The sequence below is a fragment of the Cebus imitator genome, unplaced genomic scaffold (assembly GCF_001604975.1).
Source record: "Cebus imitator isolate Cc_AM_T3 unplaced genomic scaffold, Cebus_imitator-1.0 Scaffold83, whole genome shotgun sequence".
Classification (NCBI taxonomy): domain Eukaryota; kingdom Metazoa; phylum Chordata; class Mammalia; order Primates; family Cebidae; genus Cebus; species Cebus imitator.
This window is the reverse complement of record NW_016107398.1, coordinates 3,411,640-3,432,919: the sequence shown is the minus strand read 5'-3', so window position 1 is coordinate 3,432,919 and position 21,280 is coordinate 3,411,640. Positions and strand designations below refer to the sequence as shown.

Here is a 21,280-nt window from a genome sequence, read left to right as displayed (position 1 = left end):
ACTGTCTCCACAATCTCAAAGGAGGGGGGCCATCACTACAGTTTCAATTTGTCAGACAGACCCACAGTTTTGAGTGACAAAGCTATTGGGACACAGCTACCAGAACCTTGGAGACATGACCCCTACCAGGCAGAGCTCTGGTAATAGGATCTCCAACTGGCATAGCTCTGAAAAGGCAACCCTGACCAGGTAGAGCTCTGAAGGCAGGATCTCCATCCCAGTGTGTCCAGAAGAAGAGACCTCTACCCTGTTAAAAAATTTTCATAACATTTGTTAGAGACAATATGGAAGATTTCATTCAAAAAGAACTATTGCAATGGGGGCTTTGCAGTAGGGGAGACAGATCAGGTTCAATTCTGAAAACAACAAGGATAAGTAAAAACATATAGCTAAGGAGTAGGATTGGGGTTGGGGTCAGTGGATTACTAAGAGAAAGCATTAAGGCTATGGGGAATTCTGGCAAAACTGCTTGACAGGTTTCTTGCTAAAAGCATACGAGAGTGGTAAGGTATCAAGGATGAGTAATTTTCACTGAACTGACTTTTCAGAATTCTTGCTAAAACTGAACTAACTGGCCTAAGGACAGAGCCCAAGGTCAAGGCCTAATCAAAAGAATAGGAATCTGACTCAAGTTTGGTCAAGGAAAGAGTCTGTCAGACCTCCCTCTTGTTCAAGGGTAAAAGAGATAGAAGTCCATTTCTCATTCAGTCATCTTTGTTTATCAAGGACCAATGGAACTCTTTGTTAAGACTTTATTAGAGAAGCCAGTCAAGAAGATTTATAGACACTGGGCTTAAAGTATCTTTGGATAATAAAGTGAAGATTGCTTAGGCAGTTCAACAGATTTCCTAGTTGGCAGTTTGAATATTTCTGAGATGGCATAGACATCAGTGTCATTATTATTATTATTATTATTATTATTATTATTTTGAGAAGAGCATGAATGTGTTCATTTTGACTCACAGGGCTTCTTTAGATAGTCCAAATAAGGATGGGGCAATCAGGTTTTAGTTCTCAATGGTGTCAAGTCAGAAGGATGGGAGAAAAATTGGAAACATTCGAGAGTTATAGCCAGATATTGGAGAAAACTAAAAGAATTGATCCTGTCCAGGCTAGAAACAAACAGAAAAAAAAGTACACCAAGAAATGAGAAATAGCCCAAAGGCAATGAATACCAACAAGGATGGATAGTAGTTTTCCACCAAAAGATAAAATATCTTTCGGCAGTCTTCCTCATTTTGATTAAAGTTAATCAAAATAAAGTTAATCAAATTAAAATTAAAGTTAATCAAAATGAGACTTCTTCTCTTTGTAAAATAAGTCTGGTCTCATTTAACTTGGCCTGATTATGTAAGAGCAGCAATAATAGAGATTGACTGCATACGGCCCTTTTAAAGTCAGATTTGCTGAAACTTTTAATGAGGGATCTCAGATTAGACTTTCAAAAAGGCCTCTGAGGGCTAGGAAACCAAGTCAAGAACTTGCCATTATACTTTGCCTGCCGTAACTAGATTTCAGTGAATGCATCTTTTCTTGAGCTCACCAAAATATCCTATGTTTTCTAGGCCAATCAGGAAATGACTAACTAGGAAATTATTCAACTGTAAGATTGGGAACTTTATAATCCAAATATCAGAACAGCTATTCCAAGAGGACCCTATAAGCATTTGTTCCTTAAGTCATCCTCAACTTATTAAAACTGTCTAATCATATCTGATTCCAGGCACATCATACTCAAATACGACACTTCAGTCAAAACCTGGATAATAGAACAAATGTTTCCAATTATGTTCTGTTACAAGAAGAGCACACTCTTATTGAACTTATGCAAATAACTATGTCACCATAAAGAATATTCAAAATTTTAGAGGGATCAGTTAGAGAGAGAAATAAAAGTTTCATTTTTATTTACAAAGATATAAAATCCAAATTGTTGAGAGTTAGAGACTGCTTATTGGAAAAGAAAAAGAGATTCCTCATATCTGGACTACAGAACTTTAAAGGATCAGTAAGTTTTCAGCAAAAAAAAAAAAAAAAAAAAAAAAAAACACCATGTGGAAGGGAAATAATCAGCCCGCTCTAGCCATTCTGTCCCACCTAAGGCAGGCAGGGTCTGAGAAGCACTTGTGAAATTCAGTCTAAAAGCAAATGATCACCAAAGACTGAGACCTAATCATAAGATCACAGAATGCTTCTCCTTTTCCCACACCTTATCACCACATTAATAAGGCCTAGCCTATTTATAGCAGTTTTTTATCCAATACATGGTATCTAACTACAAAGAAAAGTTTACTAAGTAAACTAAGAGCCAAAAAACAGAAGTTGAAGAGTCAGAGCAAGCATCAGAATCAGACATGGCAGAGATGTAGGAACTAGCAGAGCAGGATTTTTTTTTATTTTGTACTTTAGGCTCTGGGGTACATGTGCAGATCATGCAGCACTGTTGCATAGGTACACACATGGCAATGCGGTTTGCTGCCGCCGTACCCCCATCACCTACGTCTGGCATTTCTCCCCATGTTGTCCCTACCCAACCTCCCCATCCCCCTACTCTCCCTCCCGTGGCCCCCCAAGAACAGACCCCAGTGTGTGATGCACCCCTTCCTGTGTCCATGTGTTCTCATTGTTCAACACCCACCTATGAATGAGAACATGTGGAGTTTGATTTTCTGTTCTTGTGTCAGTTTGCTGAGGATTATGGTTTCCAGATTCGTCCATGTCCCTACAAAGGACAAAAACTCATCAATTTTTATGGCTGCATAGTATTCCATGGTGTATATGTGCCACATTTTCCTTGTCCAGTCTACTGTCAATGGGCATTTGGGTTGGTTCTAGGTCTTTGCTATTGTAAACAGTGCCGTTATGAACATATGTGTGCCTGCGTCTTTATAATAAAATGATATATAATCCTTTGGCTATATAACCAGTAGTGGGATTGCTGGGTCAAATGGAATTTCTATTTCTATGTCCTTGAGGAATCGCCACACTGTCTTCCACAATGGTTGAGCTAATTTATACTCCCACCAACAGTGTAAAATTGATCCTATTTATCCACATCCACTCCAGTATCTGTTGTCTCCAGATTTTTTAATGATCACCATTCTAACTGGTGTGAGATGGTACCTCAATGTGGTTTTGATTTGTATTTCTCTAACAGCCAGTGATGATGAGCTTTTTTTCATATGTTTGTTGGTCCCATATATGTCTTCTTTTGAAAAGTGTCTGTTCATGTCCTTTGCCCACTTTTGGATGGGTTTGTTTGTTTTTTTCTTGTAAATCTGTTTTAGTTCTTTGCAGATTCTGGATATTAGCCCTTTGTCAGATGGGTAGATTGCAAAAATTTTTTCCCATTCTGTTGGTTGCTGGTTCACTCTAATAATTGTTTCTTTTGCTGAACAGAAGCTCTGGAGTTTAATTAGGTCCCATTTGTCTATTTTGGCTTTTATTGCCAACGCTTTTGGTGTTTTAGTCATGAAGTCCTGCCTATGCCTATGTCCTGAATGGTTTTACCTAGCTTTTCTTCTAGGGTTTTTATGGTGTTAGGTCTTATGTTTAAGTCTTTAATCTATCTGGAGTTAATTTTAGTGTAAGGTGTCAGGAAGGGATCCAGTTTCTACTTTCTGCACACTGCTAGCCAGTTTTCCCAACACCATTCATTTAATATGGAGTCATTTCCCCATTGCTTGTTTTTGTCAGCTTCGTTGATTTAACATCATACTGGAATATAATGAAATAATACAAGAAAATAAAAGGAATACCGATAGGGGAGTAAGCCATAAGCCTATCTTTGTTTGCAGATGACATAATCATTTATGAAGAAAATCCAAAAGAATTCTGGAATAAGCAATTATAACAAAGTTGCAGGATAAAAGATTAACATACAAAAATTAATCACTTTCATATAAAACAATACCATTTACAGTAGCATCTCATAAAAATGAAATACTATGGAATAAATCTAAAAAAATATGTGCAAGATCTGTATGAGTAAAACTACAAAAGTGATGAAAGAAATCAAGAACAAACTAAATAAAAAGAGATACTCTATGTTTATGGGTGGGAAAACTTAATATTGTCAAAAGGTCAGTACTTTCCAATATGATCTATAGATTTTGTTCAATCACAATCAAAATCCAAGAAATTTATTTTGTGGATACAGTATTGACAAACTGATTCTAAAGTTTGTATGGAGAGGCAAAAGACCCAGAATAGCCAACACAACATTGAAAGAGGACAATGGTTGTAAGACTAACAGTACCCAAATACAAGACTTACTATAAAACCATAGTAATCAAGACAGTGTAGTATTGGTGAAAGAACAGACTGATATATAGTAGAAAAATACACAAGTGATACAGAACAGAGAGCATAGAAATAGACCCACAGAAATATAGTCAACTAATCTTTGACAAAGAGAAAGAATAATACAGTACAGCAAAGATAGTCTTTTCCACAAGCAGTGCTAAGAAACTGGACATCTACATATAAAAAATATGAATCTAGACACAGATATTATACCCTTTATAATTAACTAAAAATGGATCATGGGACTAAACATAAAATGCAGAACTATAAAACTCAAACATAACATAGGGAAAAACCTAGATGACCTTGGGTGTCATAATAACTTTTTAGATAAAACATGAAAGGCATGATCTATGAAAGGAATAATTGATAAGCTGGACTTTATTAAAATTAGAATCTTTTCTGCAAAATACAGTGTGGCTAGAACAAGACAAGCCATAGATGAGAAGAAAATATTTCTGGAAGACACATCTGATTAAAAAAAAAAAAAAAAAAAAACAAAAAAAAAAAAAAAAAAAAAAAAAAAAAAAAAAACCTATTACCCAAAATATAAAAAAGGACTCAAAATTCAACAGTTAAAAAAAAGAAAATTAAAAAACAGAACAGAGATCTTGAGACCCCATCAAAGAGGATACACAGATGGCAAAAAAGCGCATGAAAAGGTGCTCCATATCACGTCAGAGAACGCAAATTAAAATAATGATATACCACAATATACCCACTGGAATGACCAAAATCCACAACAATGACAATACCAAAGGCTAGTAGTGATGGAACGGAGCAACAGGAATTCTCATTAATTACTAATGAGAATGGAAAATGGTAAGGCTACTTTGGAAGACTGTGTAGCAATTTCTCACAAAACTAAATACACTGTTACTATATGATCCAGCAACTGTGCTCCCTGGCATTTACACAAAGGAAATAAAAACTTATATCCACACAGAAACCTCCACATGGATTTTTATAGCAGTTTTGTTCATAATTGACAAAATTGGAAGGCAACCAAGATGTACTTCAGTAGGTAAATAAACTGTGGTACATACAGAAAAAGAAATATTATTCAGTGCTAAAAACGAGATATCAAGTCATGAAAAAACATGAAGGAAGTTTAAATGCATATTATTAAATATAAGAAACCACTCTTAAAAGGCTGCATACTATGTAATTCTAACCATATTATATTCTGGAAAAGGAAAACTATGGAGACAGTAAAAAAATCAGTAGCTGCCAGAAGTTAGTGGGTAGGAAGTGATGAATGGGTAGAACACTGGATTATTTTATGGGGGAGGGGGTAGCAATGTGTTTTTGTTTTTTTTTTTAATTTTACCTTAAGTTCTGGGATACATGTGCAAAACATGCAGGTTTCTTACATAGGTATACATGTGCCATGGTGGTTTGCTCCACTGATCAACCCATCATCTAAGTTTTAAGCCTTACATCCATTAGGTATTTGTCCTAATGCTCTCCCTCCCCTTTCCCCTCACCCGCCAACCCTGATGGGCCCCGGTGTGTGATGTTCCCCTTCCTGTGTCCATGAGTTCTCATTGTTCAGCTCCCACTTATGAATGAGAACATGCAGTGTTTGGTTTTCTGTTCCTGAGAACACAGGATCTTTAGGGCAGTAAAACTACTCCCTAAAATACTATAATAGTGGATATGTCAGTATACATTTGTCCAAACCCTTAGAACAGACAACAACAGTGAACCCTAATGTGGACTATGGACTTTAGGCAATTATGATGTGTCAATGTACGTTCAACTGTAACAAATGCACCACTATGCTGGGCGATGTTGGTAACGGAATCAGAGATGCATGTGTGGGAGTAGGGAGCATATGAGAAATATCTGTACTTCCTTCCATATGGCTGTAAACCTAAAACTGCTTTTTAAAAATCTGATGAGATTATTAAAATGGCACAACTGACAAGGGAATTTGCTTCTGTGGTATGTAACATTTTAAAATAATAAGTGGAATTACAATAGATAACATTATACTAGGACATATGGAAAGTAAGAATAGTGACAAAAAATTAGAATTTTCATACAATTTCTGAAATATTTATATTAATATTTACCCATGCAAACATAATTTAGGGAAGATTAGCATCTCTTCTTATATGACAATGCCTTTACATGAAATTCGATGTAGTAACTAATCAAATTATCTTTAACATGTCTACAAAGTGCAAGAACAAATCTTTTGAGATTTTTCCAGGAGGCCCTCTGGAAAAGCTCAAATCAGTTTAAAAATAAGATTTCATTTAGGATTTGATTTCAGGAACATACAATTGCCAAAAATATTTTTTAAATCTTAGCTCTTTTAAAAGTAAAAGTCTCAGTTCTCTTAAATAATCAAGGACATGATAAAGGTGAACATAAATCACAAAAAAAAAATTCTGATAAAACACAGAATCTGTTTCCTAGGCAGATTACTTGAAAGATAAAGTAAAACCATTTTACAATTTCTTACTAACAGCAGATCATAATCCATGAAAATGTTGTCATTTTTGACAGAGAGACACCAAAATTCTAGGTTTATAGCAGTCTACTTTTGATACTGAGTTCATTATTTTAAAAAACTTTCTAAAATAAATGTATTTACTTTTTTCGCTCCCTCCCTCAACATATTTACTCTTAGCTAGCTCAACTACACGTAAAATTACTTCTCTGCAAACCTTTTACAACTCTCTGTATTTATTCTGATTTAGAGGCTTTCTCCATACATTTCCCTCTCTCATTCTAGAATAACCAGCCATTCTACTTCACAATAAAATCACTCTTTTTTCCTTAACAAAAACACATTGTTTATACCTTGTACATCTATATCAAAAAATATATCCTACTTTTCTTGTAGACTTTGCATGCAGGGTTGTTTCTCTTCTTATTTTAGTCTTATTCCCATATAGTAATTTTAGACCATTAGTAAACTTTTAAACAGAGAAACTAGGAGTAGATGACTGTGAACTACCTGTCACATACCAGTGTTCTCTGAAAGACTAGCAAATTTTTTGAATACATCATCTCACAATTTTATAGGCATATGCTGTTTCATCATACAGATTCTCAATGTGCCAAAAATAATGTGTTTATTAACAAGCTCAAATATAATTAGTCTCTCCATATATCATATATAAATAAGAAGACAAACATAAACTTGTACTTAGCAAAATATAATAGTACATTTGTTTAGAAATGATATAGACTCTTAATATCTAACTTAGCATACTCTAAAAGATTAGAGTCACCAAAAATATCTTGGAAATATATTTTTAGATAGACACATAACATTGAACAGGACTGCCTATCACCTCCACTTATTTCCCTGCTAAGTATTTTTTAACCTCATATGACTAGTAGACCCAAGTAGATTATATGTCCATATTATATTTCATGCTGATAACTCAGAATATACAGCTGTTTTTATTAAACCGATACTATTACACTGGCCCCCTTTTTAGGGATTATTTATCCAACCCATGTGAATTTGAAATACATTTTAGTTGGCTGCTACATTTCTGGGAGTTTGGGAAGACAATTCATATGAGCACTTATTTCTTTCTAAACCATGAGAACAGAACTACTTTACGGGATTTTTTAAACTTGGTAATAGTATGTAGAAGCAGGAAAATATACATGATAATATACATGCATATATACACAGAGATAAGATGCAAATTGAGATCTGTGCTTTTATTTTAAAGTTTTAGCCCTGAGTCAGGCATAAAAACAAAAAACTTAACCATTTACGTGAGCTGTTTTTCACTTTTTGCTCCATATTATACTTTTATCCAAATTGTGTTTCTACCAGATGGAATAACTCAAGGTTACCTGCTCAGTATGAGGGTGAATGTTTTTACCAATATTTAAGGAGATTTTAAAGATTTCCTTTTGCCATGATCTGTAATCTTACTAAGGTAGTAAACTACATTTCAGACAAGACACTGAGGGAACATCAAGACTGTCTGGGTGTATCCAAAGCCTTATCTGTTACTAATTAGCTTTTTTCCTTTTCAGCCTCAGGTAGTTGCACTTAGCGGTCTGAGTTCCTTGAGAGCCGCACAGCGGGTGGTTGGGGGGCTAAAGTTTCAGGGACTATAGGGAGCTGAGAAGCTGAACTGGGAAAGAAAAGGCTTGGCAGAAGCAACAGAGTGGTGAGGGGCATAGAGGCTTGAGAGAACACTATCCAAGGACACAAAGGAGCTGAAGGGAAGACAAAAGGTGGTAAAAGGAGAAAGGAGGAGTGCAGGTGATAGGAAGGGAGAGGTCTTAGAGGAGCCATTTTGGGGAGATGTTTCCCAAAGATGCTGTCGAAGTTCCAAATTTGACACGAGTTCAAGAAGGGAAATTTTGCTGACTGAGAAGTTCCCATGGGAGAAGTGGGATCAAACAGAACAGAGAGGCCACACAAGGATCCGGGAAAATAATTTCAGTCCAAAAGTCAGTGAGGGAACCCCACTGAAAACAAGGAGCCAGGAGCAACTTTCGGCCCCAGAGGTACCTTTAATTTTAAGAATGAAACTATCCCTACCATGCATCAATGGACCGCCATTCAAAGCACTGGCTCTGAATCTGGACTCACCAATGGACGCCTCATCAATCAGCCAAGAGTGAAGAAAAGACTTCAAAGGTGCACATTTGAGGTCTCAAGTGGGAAGTGTGGGGATCTAACCACGAATCTGATCCCGAGTTGTGGAAGCCATAGCTGTTAAAGAAAAAATATATATTTAGACACCTGGTAATGACTTGTTAAAGATTCTATTCAAAAGAGATTATGGCTATGGGGCTTGATAGTAGGGGAGAAAGACTGGGCTCAATTCTGTATACAACAAGGACCAGTAGGGCTGTATAGCCGAGAAGCAGGTTTGGTGGTGGGAAGGTCAGTGGTTTTGTAAGAGGAAACATCAAGGCTATGGCAGGATTCTAGCTAAACTGCCTGACAGGACTCTTACTGAAGTTAGGGAAAAGTGGTAAGATAACAAAGGTCAGAGATTGGCATTGAACTGACTCATCAGGATTCTTACTAAAACAGAAATAAGTGGCTCGAGGACAGAGCCCACAGCCAGGGCTTAGTCAGAAAGGGGACTCAGAGGAGCCTGATTCAAGTTTGTTCAAGGAGAGAGTTCCTTGTCATCCCCAGTGTGTCTAAAGGGCAGAAAACTGGACCAAAGATTTTATTCTAAAGTCTTAAAATCTCATGAAGTTTGCCTTGCTAGGTTTAGGACTTGCTCAGAACCTACCACCCCTTCCTCTGTCTTTCTCCATTTGGGAATGGGAATGTATCTCATACCTGGCCAACCACTGCATTTTGAAAACACATCATTTCTCTGATTTCACAGGTTGGACAGGAATTTTGCCTCAAGATAAATCATACCTCAAGTCTCTTCCATATCTGATTTAGACGACATTTAGGTAAGACTCTGGATTTTAGAATCAACACTGGAATGAATTAAGACTTTTGGTGCTATTGGAATGGAATAAATGTATTTTGCAAGTGAGAAGGACAAAAATTATAGAGGTCCAGAAACAGAATGCAATGGACCGAATGTTTGTGTCCCTCCACATATGGAAGTCCTAATCCCCAATATGGTGGTATTTAGAGGCAGGACCTTTGGAAAGTAATTTGATTAGGTCATGAGGGTAGAGCTTATATGATAGAATTCATACACTTATAAAAAGAATAGGAGACAGCACGTCTCTTGCTCCACCATGAGAAGACACAGCAAGAACACAGCCATCAACACGCCAGGAAGAGGGCCCTTACCAAGAATCAAATCAGCCAGCACCTTGCTTCTGAATTTCCCAGCCTCCATAACTGAGAGAAATCAATTTCTGCTGTTTAAGCCACCGGTCTATGTATGCTATTATAGCATTCTGCACAGACTAAGACACTAACCAAGGGTCCATATGACTTTGGGGACATCTTACAAAATGCACCCTGAAGAAGTAAACTCATCCTGAGCTATGCACTGTCCTGACCCCAGTGATGTTCTGTGTTGGAGCTGCGAGGTGAGAGGGAAGAGAAAACTAGCAATGGTTTGGGGGCTGCAGAATAAACAAAGAAATGAAGCAGTAAGTGATCACAAAGGTCTTAAACCAAAGACCTTATATGCTTCACACCCATCTCCCCAACCACTTGCTATATAACCCTTTGTTCAAGTTCACAATTAATTCCTGTTTTTCAGATACAGCTTCATAATATTTTATTTAGTCCTTTTCCTTTCTTCCTGTCTTCCAGGTACATTCGTTGCCATGAGAACCATGATGCTAATTTTAAGGGTGGAGCCCAGAAAGATCCACAAACACAGAGGAAAAGAGATTTGATCTCTATTTGATTGAAATATAGATCCCAAATTGGAAAATTGGGGTTTGAAATATAGACCCCAAATTAGAAAATTGCAAGAAGTAAACCACATGTGCCTTCAAGCTCCCAAATATATCCTTCCTGGACCAGTTCTCTTCCTCAGGCACATGAACAAAGTAATAAAATCCTAATAGTAAAATCATCAAACACAAACAGAGGTTTCTGTGCTATTCTTTACTGGAGTTTTTACATAAACTAATTTATCAGGAAAGCGGTTCCTGTAAAAGGACTGAAGGATTTATGTTTTCTTGTCTCTCAGATGTGAGCCAGAGTCAAGCTTTTATAAACCATTGCCCTCTTTTCTGAGTACCTATGTTGTATTGCCTTCTGCTAAATTTTATCTAATTAAAGCCCTAAAGCTTTTCAAACTTTCTCAATGACCAAAAAGAGGTTTTTCCAAGGAACCTATCAAAAACATCCAGGTCTAGAGTACTTAGGTCACTGTCTTGCCAGGGTTAGGCTATTGCCATGGCTCACTCTCCAGTCTAGCCCCTGGCCATAAGCTCAATCATCCACACTAGCTTAACTCAGACATTTTATTCCTGGTCCTGTCATCCAATGGGCACTAAACGTTTGTATCAATACAACAGAATTATGTTTAAGAATGTAAGTTCTTTTATAACCCAGAGTGTTTTCAGAGTCATAATAAAACCTGTGTTTACTCCAATCCTTTGAGTTCATCTTTTACCATGTGGGTTTTTACACTGAAGATCATTGTATTTAGCCATGTAGAAAATTCGTGCCCTGCTGTTCCCAACCAATGCTCTTCATATTCTGTGGCACTGAACTTTGAAAGGGCCAATTCTGTATTGACATTGCAGGAGCAGGTTAAAATATTCCACTTTCTTCCCAACAGTAAGTAGGTGGGGAAGCATCAACCTTCTCAAGGTCAATATGTACCAGCTAGGAAATAGTGTACTCAAAGGAGGTGGCTGAAGAACTTTCAATAAAGGGACTGCCAAGATGTAGCAAGAGATAAGGGAACAGGTAAGTAGCAATACTTACAACTAGAAAACAGGAATCCTTCAGATCTGAGAAACAGCAGCCACTAGAACCCAGCAGGAATTTGTAAAACAGGAGCCACTTGAGAGGGGCTGTGGCATTCAGTAGAGGAGTGCAGCCCCTGCCAGACTGCAGCCCAGAAGAAAGGGAATGTGTTGGGGTGGGGGAGATGATCCTGTAGCGTCTCTCTCCTCCTGCTCTCTGATTGCCTCCCTGCACCTCCCTTCAACTTTAACCAGAATATAGAAGATACAGGAGTCAGGGGACCCTTAGAGGTCAACCTGCTGGGGGCAAAAATCAGGGTGAAGAATGGAGGTAAATCTAGAGGTACATACAGAAAGTTCAGCACACAGTGCTGTTTGGAGACCGATAAGCCAGTGTTCACCAAGGATAGAAGGCTCCTCGTGAGTGCCGATCGAAGCCGTAGAGTTTGAAACACCTATCTTGCTGTTGGAAGAAGAGAGACACACAAACCAACTGGAAAACACTCATGAGCGCACTAGAGAGTTACCAAGGCAGGTGACTCACATGCGCACCTGGGAAACTAAATGCCACACCACATCAGGAAGGGATGGCTTCTCCTAAGTCTTTTACTTTGCATAGACTAAAAACTCAAACTATAGGAGAAATCATCACAATTCTAATAGCCAACATCTGTTGGACACACCACGTGCCAGACTGTTAAAAACACCGTGTCCAAATTAACTCAATGCTCACAACAACTCTATGAGATAAACATTATTATCACTGTTTTCTGGATGAGAAAAGTTGAATAGACTGAGAACTAGAAAAGCTACACACCAAGTCAGTAATGGTACCAGCTTCTGAAGCCTGGCCGTCTGACTTCAGAGCCGGCACTTTTAAATCCTACACTTACGATGAGCACTCTTGACCATGTTTATAATATAGTTGAACTGCTTATCCATTATTTTCATGTTACCAGCATCTAACATCACATTTGAACAGGTATGAAAATAGCTATGTCGTCACAGATTTTTCACCACTGAAATGAGCAGTAGCAACTCATTTCATTAGTAGGGAAATACAGATGCAAATGTAGATGGATACATAGTATATTCTACCTGAGCTGTGGGACCAGAGTCAAAATTAAAACTCATCCCCTAACCGCTTTACCACGCCTCTTGCAACTTCACTGCAATTCCCCCTGCATGCAAAGAACTTGTGCCAGGCACTACAAGGAAGGAAAAAAAAAATCAGAGGAGAATTTGCTTTCCAGGTGAAACCAGCATGGACTAAAAGGGAATAAGATAACTGTCACTGTGAAAATCTAAGTGGTCTTGCCCACAAAAGTGATTCCTCATAAAGCATAATGGAGTTTAGAGGAGCAATCATGTTTTTTCCAGAGGGGCATCTGATAGGGTAAGGTAAAGGGGATGACCTCTGGTTTGGGATTTTTAGAATAGGTAATACAAGAGGAGTAATTTCCAGTTCACAAAGTTTATCAAGGGCTACCAATGATCTGTCAAGTTAGAGATAAAACTGCTGCTCCCTAGGAATCTGAGAAACTTTGAAGTTTGTGACTTTGTGAGGTAAGGGATTTGTAGATACAAAACACCAACAATGCTTTGCCTTTCCCCCAGCAATCGAGATTCTGTACCCCAATCACCCTCATGGGTGCCATCATTCAGGAGCTCTTTCTTTAAGAATTGAGCAGTAGATTGAAATAAAGGTTTAAAATAATAGAACGGATGAAGGCTATCAATAGGAAGAGCAATTACAGAATGCCAGTAGATGGAATTGTACCCTATGGTATCATGAGATGTAATAACGCTATCTTAAAGGAGACTTCCAGAGAGGGCAGATTTCTTCACCTTGAAAAATGTGCTCCAGCATTTGTGATTTAGACAAAGACCCCAGGAGGAGTCTACAGTCTCCCTTAGCTCTTTCTCCATAAGGCAGGTAAGCCAAGTAAAGGCGTTCAAGCCATAGCATTAATGCTTTTCTTCTATTATCCTCAAAGTAAACTTGCCATTCCTGTCACCTTCTCTTAAAGGTTCTCCTTCAAAGCTCAGATAAGTCACTTCGAAGGTAAATAAGTCCTCCATGAACGTATCTAAGATTTAGTTTCCACATCTACAAATCCCTGACCTTACTCTGAACTGTTCTAAACACCACTGGCTGTTCACTCCCCTCCTCCTGCCAACCCTCCAGCAGTGTCCAGACTTCTCTGTCTCTGTGTGTAACTATTCCATAAGCCTCCCCCTGGGACAAGTACAGAGCAGCAGAGCATTCTTTTTTAGTATATCCCATAATGCCCCTTCATAGTCAGTGCAGAGTAAAGGGTTATTAGTTTAATATAGTTTAATTAAATGCAGTGGAGGATATTTAGCAAAAAAAAGGAAAGAAAAAAAAACAGCCTCTCACTGTTTTGGGGCTTTTCCCCTCTTTGGAACTTCTCTTTTAGTGAGCCCCATTTTCCTTGACTATCCCCAGAGGCACTGCGTGCTGAGTGAGCCAGTTGCCTGCTCAGGTATCACAAACCTCATGGTTTCTGCACTTTCCCTGGAGAGCCAGGACAAACCATTTCTAATTGCTCGCTGGACAATTTCCACCAGAGAACCATTCCTGGAGCTCACTGATCCCACCAAACCCAGTTTGGTGGCCCTGTGACAGCCATCCAGCAGGCTGCATTGTGTAACATACTCGTCATGCTGTACGATGACTGATCTGCGCAGTTAGTTACCTAACACCCAAACTGAACTCAGGCCTCAGTCTCCTCAGACAGCTTCACCATTCACAACTCCACGTAGGCTCATGGAAACCAACCGTTCATCTTCAGAACAGTGATTTAAGGGCATCTCGGGACAACTGGCACAAGCGCAGCAAGACCAGGGGCAAGAGAAAGCCCTATCACAAGAAGCGGAAGTATGAGTTGGGGCGCCCGGCTGCCAACACCAAGATTGGCCCCCGCCGCATCCACAGTCTGTGTGCGGGAAAGTAACAAGAGATACCGTGCCAAGGCTGGCCATGGGGAATTTCTCTTGGGGCTCAGAGTGCCGTACTCGCAAAACAAGGATCATGGATGTTGTCTACAATGCATCTAATAACGAGCTGGTCGGTACCAGGACCCTGGTGAAGAGGGGCGCCGTGCTCATCCACAGCACACAGTGCCCACAGTAGAAGGAGTCCTACTGTGCGCTGCCACTGGGCCTCAAGAAGGGAGCCAAGCTGAATCCTGAGGAAGAAGAGATTTTAAAAACAAAACACGATCTAAAAATATTCAGGAGAAATACGATGAAAAGAAAAAGAATGCCAAAATCAGCAGTCTCCTGGAGGAGCAGTTCCAGCAGGGCAAGCTTCTTGCGTGCATCGCTGCAAGGCCAGGACAGTGTGGCGGAGCAGATGGCTACGTGCTAGAGGCCAAAGAGCTGGAGTTCTAGCTTAGGAAAATCAAGGCCACGAAAGGTAAATAAATCCTTGTTTTCTGTCTTCCCCTGTGTAATAAAGGTGTTTATCGTTCTATTCACACACACAAACACACACACACATAGACAGACAAAAGTTGTGAGTGGCCACCTTTCAGGAACAAATGTAGACACCATGAGAATATCTAGCAGTAAAGGATATCACTAGATTTTATCCAAGGTCTCAATCTCTAAGTGAACTTGAAGGGTTTATTAGTCCATTTTCATGCTTCTGATAAAGACATACGAAAGAAAAAGAGGTTCAATTGGATTTATGGTTCCACATGGTTGGGAAGGCCTCAGAATCATGGCTGGAGGCAAAAGGCACTTATTACATGGTGACAACAAGAAAAAATGAGGAAGATACAAAAGCAGAAACTCAAGATAAACCCATCAAATCTCATGAGACGTATCCCCTACCACAAGAACAGTATGGGGGACACCATTCCCATGATTCAAATGATCTCCTACTGGGTCCCTCCCCCAAGTGAGATCACAGATAAAATAGTATTTTTGAAATATCCCAGTTCCAGCACTTCCAGATTAACTGAGACTGTCTAGTGAATTGCACTATGCAATTCAGTAACCACTCATATGTGGCTACTGAGCACTTGAAATGCAGCTACCTCAACCTGAAATGTGCTCCAAGTATAAACTACACACCTAGTTTCAAAGACCTAATATGAAAAAAGAAAGTAATGCACCTCCATAACTTTATATTGATTATATGTGAAATGATTGTATGTTGTATTGGTTTAAAGTTAAAATATTTTGAAAATTAATTTCACTTGTTTCAGTTCACTTTTTAAATATGTCTACCGGAAAACTGTACAATATAGGTGTGACTGACATTATGTTTCTGTCAAACTGTACTGGTCTAATGTATGATTCTCAATAAAATTGCAATGGAGCTTTTCCCATCTAGACATCCCAGAGGTCTCTCCCAGTACATTTGAATCAGCAGAAACTATGAGGGGTTCTGTTTTGTAAGACGCTTCCCAGTACAGTATCTGCACTAGAACTTTCTAAGTGTGCTTCATAAGCTTTCTTTTTGTACATGCATTGCCTGGGGAGCTCATTAATCAGCTAATTTCAACCCCAGAGATTCTGATGAGTTAGATCTGAAATGAGCCTGAGGTCCCCTGGAATGTTCATTTACCATGTGCTTCACGAGATCTAACTCAGGGGACCCCAGAACCACATTTGAAGAAACACCACTCTGGGGGTGGGAAGCGCTGTTACCCAAGGAACAGGTTAAAACAGCCACTGTACCAGCAAAGCAGGGCACAAAAGGGGAAGAGGACAATAAAGAAAGTAATTTCTTAAGTAATTTGATATGTGGCATTACAAGAAAATTATCAAAATAATCATAGAAAGTCTTATCTGTTTATCTTAACTTTTAATTATATTTTTGTTTAGAAGATTCTTCTATTTTAAATTTTATGACAAGGAGTGGGTACAATCTTTTCAGAGCTTGGAGCTTCTACAGATTTGACCCTACCACATAATAAAAATATTTCCCCAAATCTGGAGGATGCTCTATCTTCTACTGTAGGATATTAGGGTCAGAAGTATGTGTATGGACACCAACTTTGGGTTCATTAATCATGAGGGCAGAGAGTCTTACCTTTTGGTCTTGATTTACTGTTTTTGGTTGTTTTGTAAATCAGATCATCCTTATTAAAGAGGAAAACTGCTACACTCAGAGGAAGACAGACCCTTAGAAAATACTGTCAGGCGGAAGGCCTTTGGCTCATCAACTATCCAAGGTCTCCCTTGCAGCACCCTGAAGGACTCTCACCAACACCACAGCATGAGAATCAATATCTTGGGCAAATGACTTTCTGTCTATAGAAAGTATCTTGGGAGAGAAGGTTCTAATTCTAGTTAAAAGCTCTCCCACCTCGATCTGCTGGGAGCCTGGATTTAGGCTCTGATTCACCATCTCTGCATTCCAATAGCATGCAAATTGCACCAAGAGCTGGAGTCCATTTAAAAAGTGTTTTTAAATAGATTTCCTAAGTGGTCATAAATCTTGTTTCTGATGTGTTTTGTTTCTTCTAACAAGTACCTTGCCATTAATGAGAGAATTATTTTAAGCCAATTCAAGACCCTAATATTTAATCAAATTTCTATATACTTTAGCAAACTGTTAAGAAGCAGGCAGTAATTAGCAGGAGGTAACCACCACGGTAAAGGGTCCCTGGAAGATGATCTTTTTACACCTGGGCAACCTGACCTTCAGCATAAGTGACCCCTTCCTCTTTCTGCCCCCTTGTAGTAGTCATGATGGCATAGCTGAAGACCCCATATGTGTGAAAGTGCCCTTCTTTGTGCTCATAGAACATATGGCTGAGGTCAGGGAGGTAACCTGAAATAACCTTGAAACAACTAACTAGGCCACTGTGGAATCAAGCCTATGATCCCAGCCTTTCAAACAGCCACTCAACCAGCCAGCCAGTGTAGGGGACAGAGCACTGCACTACACTGTGTAAAGGCAAATTTTTGGAAATCTAAGACTGTCAGTGTCAAAGGCACAGAGGCAATTATCAGGCCCTATCCTTCGCACCTGCATAAAGGACTAAAGCCTGCAGAAGTTAAGCAACCTGTAAATGGTGATATAATTAGTTAATGGCAGAGCTAGGGGCAATGTCCAAGTTTTAATTCCTAGGCTTAGAACTATTTCTCTTTAACATTAACTATGAAAATAACTATAATGTGCCTTCATCAAAAACTAAGTAGGTATAAAGACCCTTAATTTTACATTTACATAAAAAGAACAGCCACAGCTTATTTTAGTTTTCCTATGAAATCAGCTATAACTACAGTTTATTCACTATTTACCACGTGTAGAACACTGTACTACAAATGTGGGCATTACTGGACCCACTTCAGACATGAGGACACCGAGAAGTTGAGTGTTTATCCACGTTCATACAATGAAGAAATGGCAGAGTCTGAAGCCGACTTGCTCTTTTCTACCTTCAAAGTGGACCATATTAACCACTATGCTACACCACCTCTTAGAAGCACATCACCCCCTGTGTACAACTGGCTTTTGTTAGGGTCCTCAAGCTAGCTCAAGTTCCTGCCAACACTAGATCCCCATCCCTATGACCTTGCCCCTGACCACTCCCACCCACACACACTGCTGCCCACCTCCAGTGTCTAGCGTCAGTTTACCATGAAACTGTTCTTGTGTGATCTAATTAGGTTCAGCAGTGCCCTTGCCTAAAATCTACCTGGTGGCCAACTTCACCCCATTAGAAAGCACAGCCCTGTAGATGTGAAGTATGATACCTAGGATGCCTTTGGAAGGAAAAGGAAGTGTGTGGAGACCGTTGGAGCAGTGGGTAAATGTACCACTTCCTTTGCAACTTGGCCACAAAGCCATCTAACTTCAGAAGACAAGGGAAGAAAAACAGTCTCCCCAATCACCAAAGTTCTCCCCCTTAAATCCCACCTTCCTGCTTCTACCTCTCATCTCTCAAATCTCAGATACTCATTGAGGCAATTGCTTCAGATTTCTTTTGATTCCCTTCTGACACAGCTGAGGACCCAGATGGAAACATCAGGCCACTCATGACCATACAACTGAGCCTCCAAACAAGAACGCTTTGGGAGTATAAGGGGCACTATTGCTAAATGTGTTTGGCTATCAGACATAAAATAGACTATCCAAGGCCACCTCAACCTAAGGTCACCCTGTCATACCTCCCAGTCACCTTCTCTGCAAGACAGTTTTTAATAGGCAGCTGATGCAAAGGGCAGAACTGCAGCAGTACTTTCCCAGGAAGGGCATCACCCCAGGTGATGGCACACAGAGCCTGCAAGGGCAACAGCTGGCAAAGCAGGTTGGCTCACTTTCATTCACATTGAACTCCTACTGAAATCTATTTTCTTCTGAAAGAGGTGCTAGTTGAGGATACCGTTCTTGGAGCTGCATTTCTCAGGAAAGTAGATCCAAAAGGTACCAAGTGGAAAAAGCAGGACACCTGTCAGCCATAACACAATTTGGCTGAGACACAGCTCCAGCGAGAGAAGAGCAAATGCAAAGGTTTGCTGCCACCTGCTGTTGCATATTTGTCCTTGGTAACAAGATGACAGCGGCTGGGCTAGAGGCATTTGGTGTTTCAGGACACCTACAGGAACCCAGACTCTTCAACTTACTCGTACCAGAGCGGAACCACAGGACCATCAAGCATGTATTTATTGTGAACCTTCTGCACCCTAATCTAGGGAAGGAGATAAAATGATGATTAAGATGAGACTCCTCCCATGCTGAATTTAAATCTATTTCATGAGAGCAAGGCAGTGAGAAATTAAGGGCAGAGATACCATCTAAAATATCTTTGCATCTTCCAAAAAATAGAGCTCACCCTGTGACATGTTGAAATGATTATTAGCTACCCAAGGAAGATGCACATTCTAGTAATTCCCCTTTCATTTTGATTACAAATCAATGAATGTGTCACACAGGAGCTGGTCCTAGAGAACTCTGTGAAGTAGAGGTTATCTCTACCCCTTTCCTCATGATCCCTAGTCTTTTGTCTTTGTTTCTGTCATATCTAGGGACCCAGTGGTATCAGATTAGGACAAGGACATTGAGTTTTCATCGTAGTCTTTTAACTTTTAAATTCAGGGGTACATATGCAGGATGTGCAGGTTTGCCAACATAGGTAAATGTGAGTCATAGGTGTTTGTTGGACAGATTATTTTATTGCCCAGATATGAAGCACAGTATCCATTAGTTATTTTTTCTAATCCTCTCCCTCCTCTCACCCTCCATCCTCCAATAGGCCCCAGTGTGTGTTGGTCCCCTCTTTGTGTCCACGTATTCTCATCATTTAGCTCCCACTTATAAGTGAAAACATGCAGTATTTGGTTTTCTGTTCCTGTGTTAGATTGCAAAGGATAATGGTCGATATGGTTTGGCTGTGTCCTCACCCAAGTCTCATCTTGTAGTTCCAATAATCCCCATGTGCCATAGGAGGGACTTGGTGGGAGGTAACTGAATCATGGGGGTGATTTCCCCAATGCTATTCTCATGATAGTAAGTTCTCACAAGATCTGATGGTTTTATAAGGAGCTTCCCCTTTGGCTTGGCTCTTATTATTCTCCTTCCTGCTGCCATGTGAAGAAGGACATGTGTGCTTCCCCTTCTGCTATGATTTTAAGTTTCCTCCCTACATGGGAGGTCTCCCTAGCCATGTGGAACAGTGAGTCAATTAAACCTCTTCCTTTATAAATTACTCAGTCTTGGGCAGTTCTTTATAGCAGCATGAAAATTGACTAACACGATGGCCTCCAGCTCCATCCATGTTCCTGCAAAGGACATGACCTCATTCTTTTTTATGGCTGCAGAGTATTCCATGGTATATATGTGCCACATTTTCTTTATCCAGTCTCTCATTGATGGGCATTTAGGTTGATTCCATGTCTTTGCTATTGGGAATCATGCTGCAATGAATAAACACATACAAATGTCTTTATAACAGAATGATTTATATTCCTTTGGGTGTATATCCAGTAATGGCATTTCTGGGTCAAATGGCATTTCTGTCTTTAGATCTTTGAGAAATTGCCTCCCTGTCTTCCACAATGGTTGAACTAATTTATACTCCCAACAACAGTGTAAAAGCATTTTTCTTCACAACCTCACCAGCATTTGTTTTTTGTTTGTTTGTTTTTTGGCTTTTTAATAATAGCCATTGACTGTTGTGAAATGGTATCTCATTCTAGTTTTGATTTACATTTCTCTAATGATCAATGATGCTGTTTTTTTCAGTTTCAGATGATTGTTGGCTGCATATATGTCTTGAGAAATGTCTGTTCTTCAAAGTGTCCTTTGCCCACTTATTAATGGGTTTTTTTTTTTTTTTTGTAAATTTAAGTTCCCTACAGATGCTGGATATTAGATCTTTGTCAGATGTTTGGTTTGCAAAATTTTTCTCCCATTTTGTAGGTTGTCTGTTTACTCTGTTGACAGTTTCTTTTGCTGTGCAGAAGCTCTTTCATTTAATTAGATCCCATTTGTCAATTTTTGCTTCTGTACCATTTGTTTTTGGTGTCTTTGTCATAAAATCTTTGCTTGTGCGTATGTTCTAAATGGTATTGCCTAGGTTGTCTTGCAGGGTTTTCATAGATTTAATTTAAGTTCTTAACACATCTTAGGTTTTGTATA

At 39.3% G+C, this 21,280-nt stretch overlaps 1 pseudogene; it reads left to right on the top strand.

Moving 5' to 3' along the window:
- LOC108308147 overlaps nt 1-15,154 on the top strand; it is a 62,448-nt pseudogene extending 47,294 nt beyond the window's left edge.
- The last annotated feature ends 6,126 nt before the right edge of the window (nt 15,155-21,280 follow it).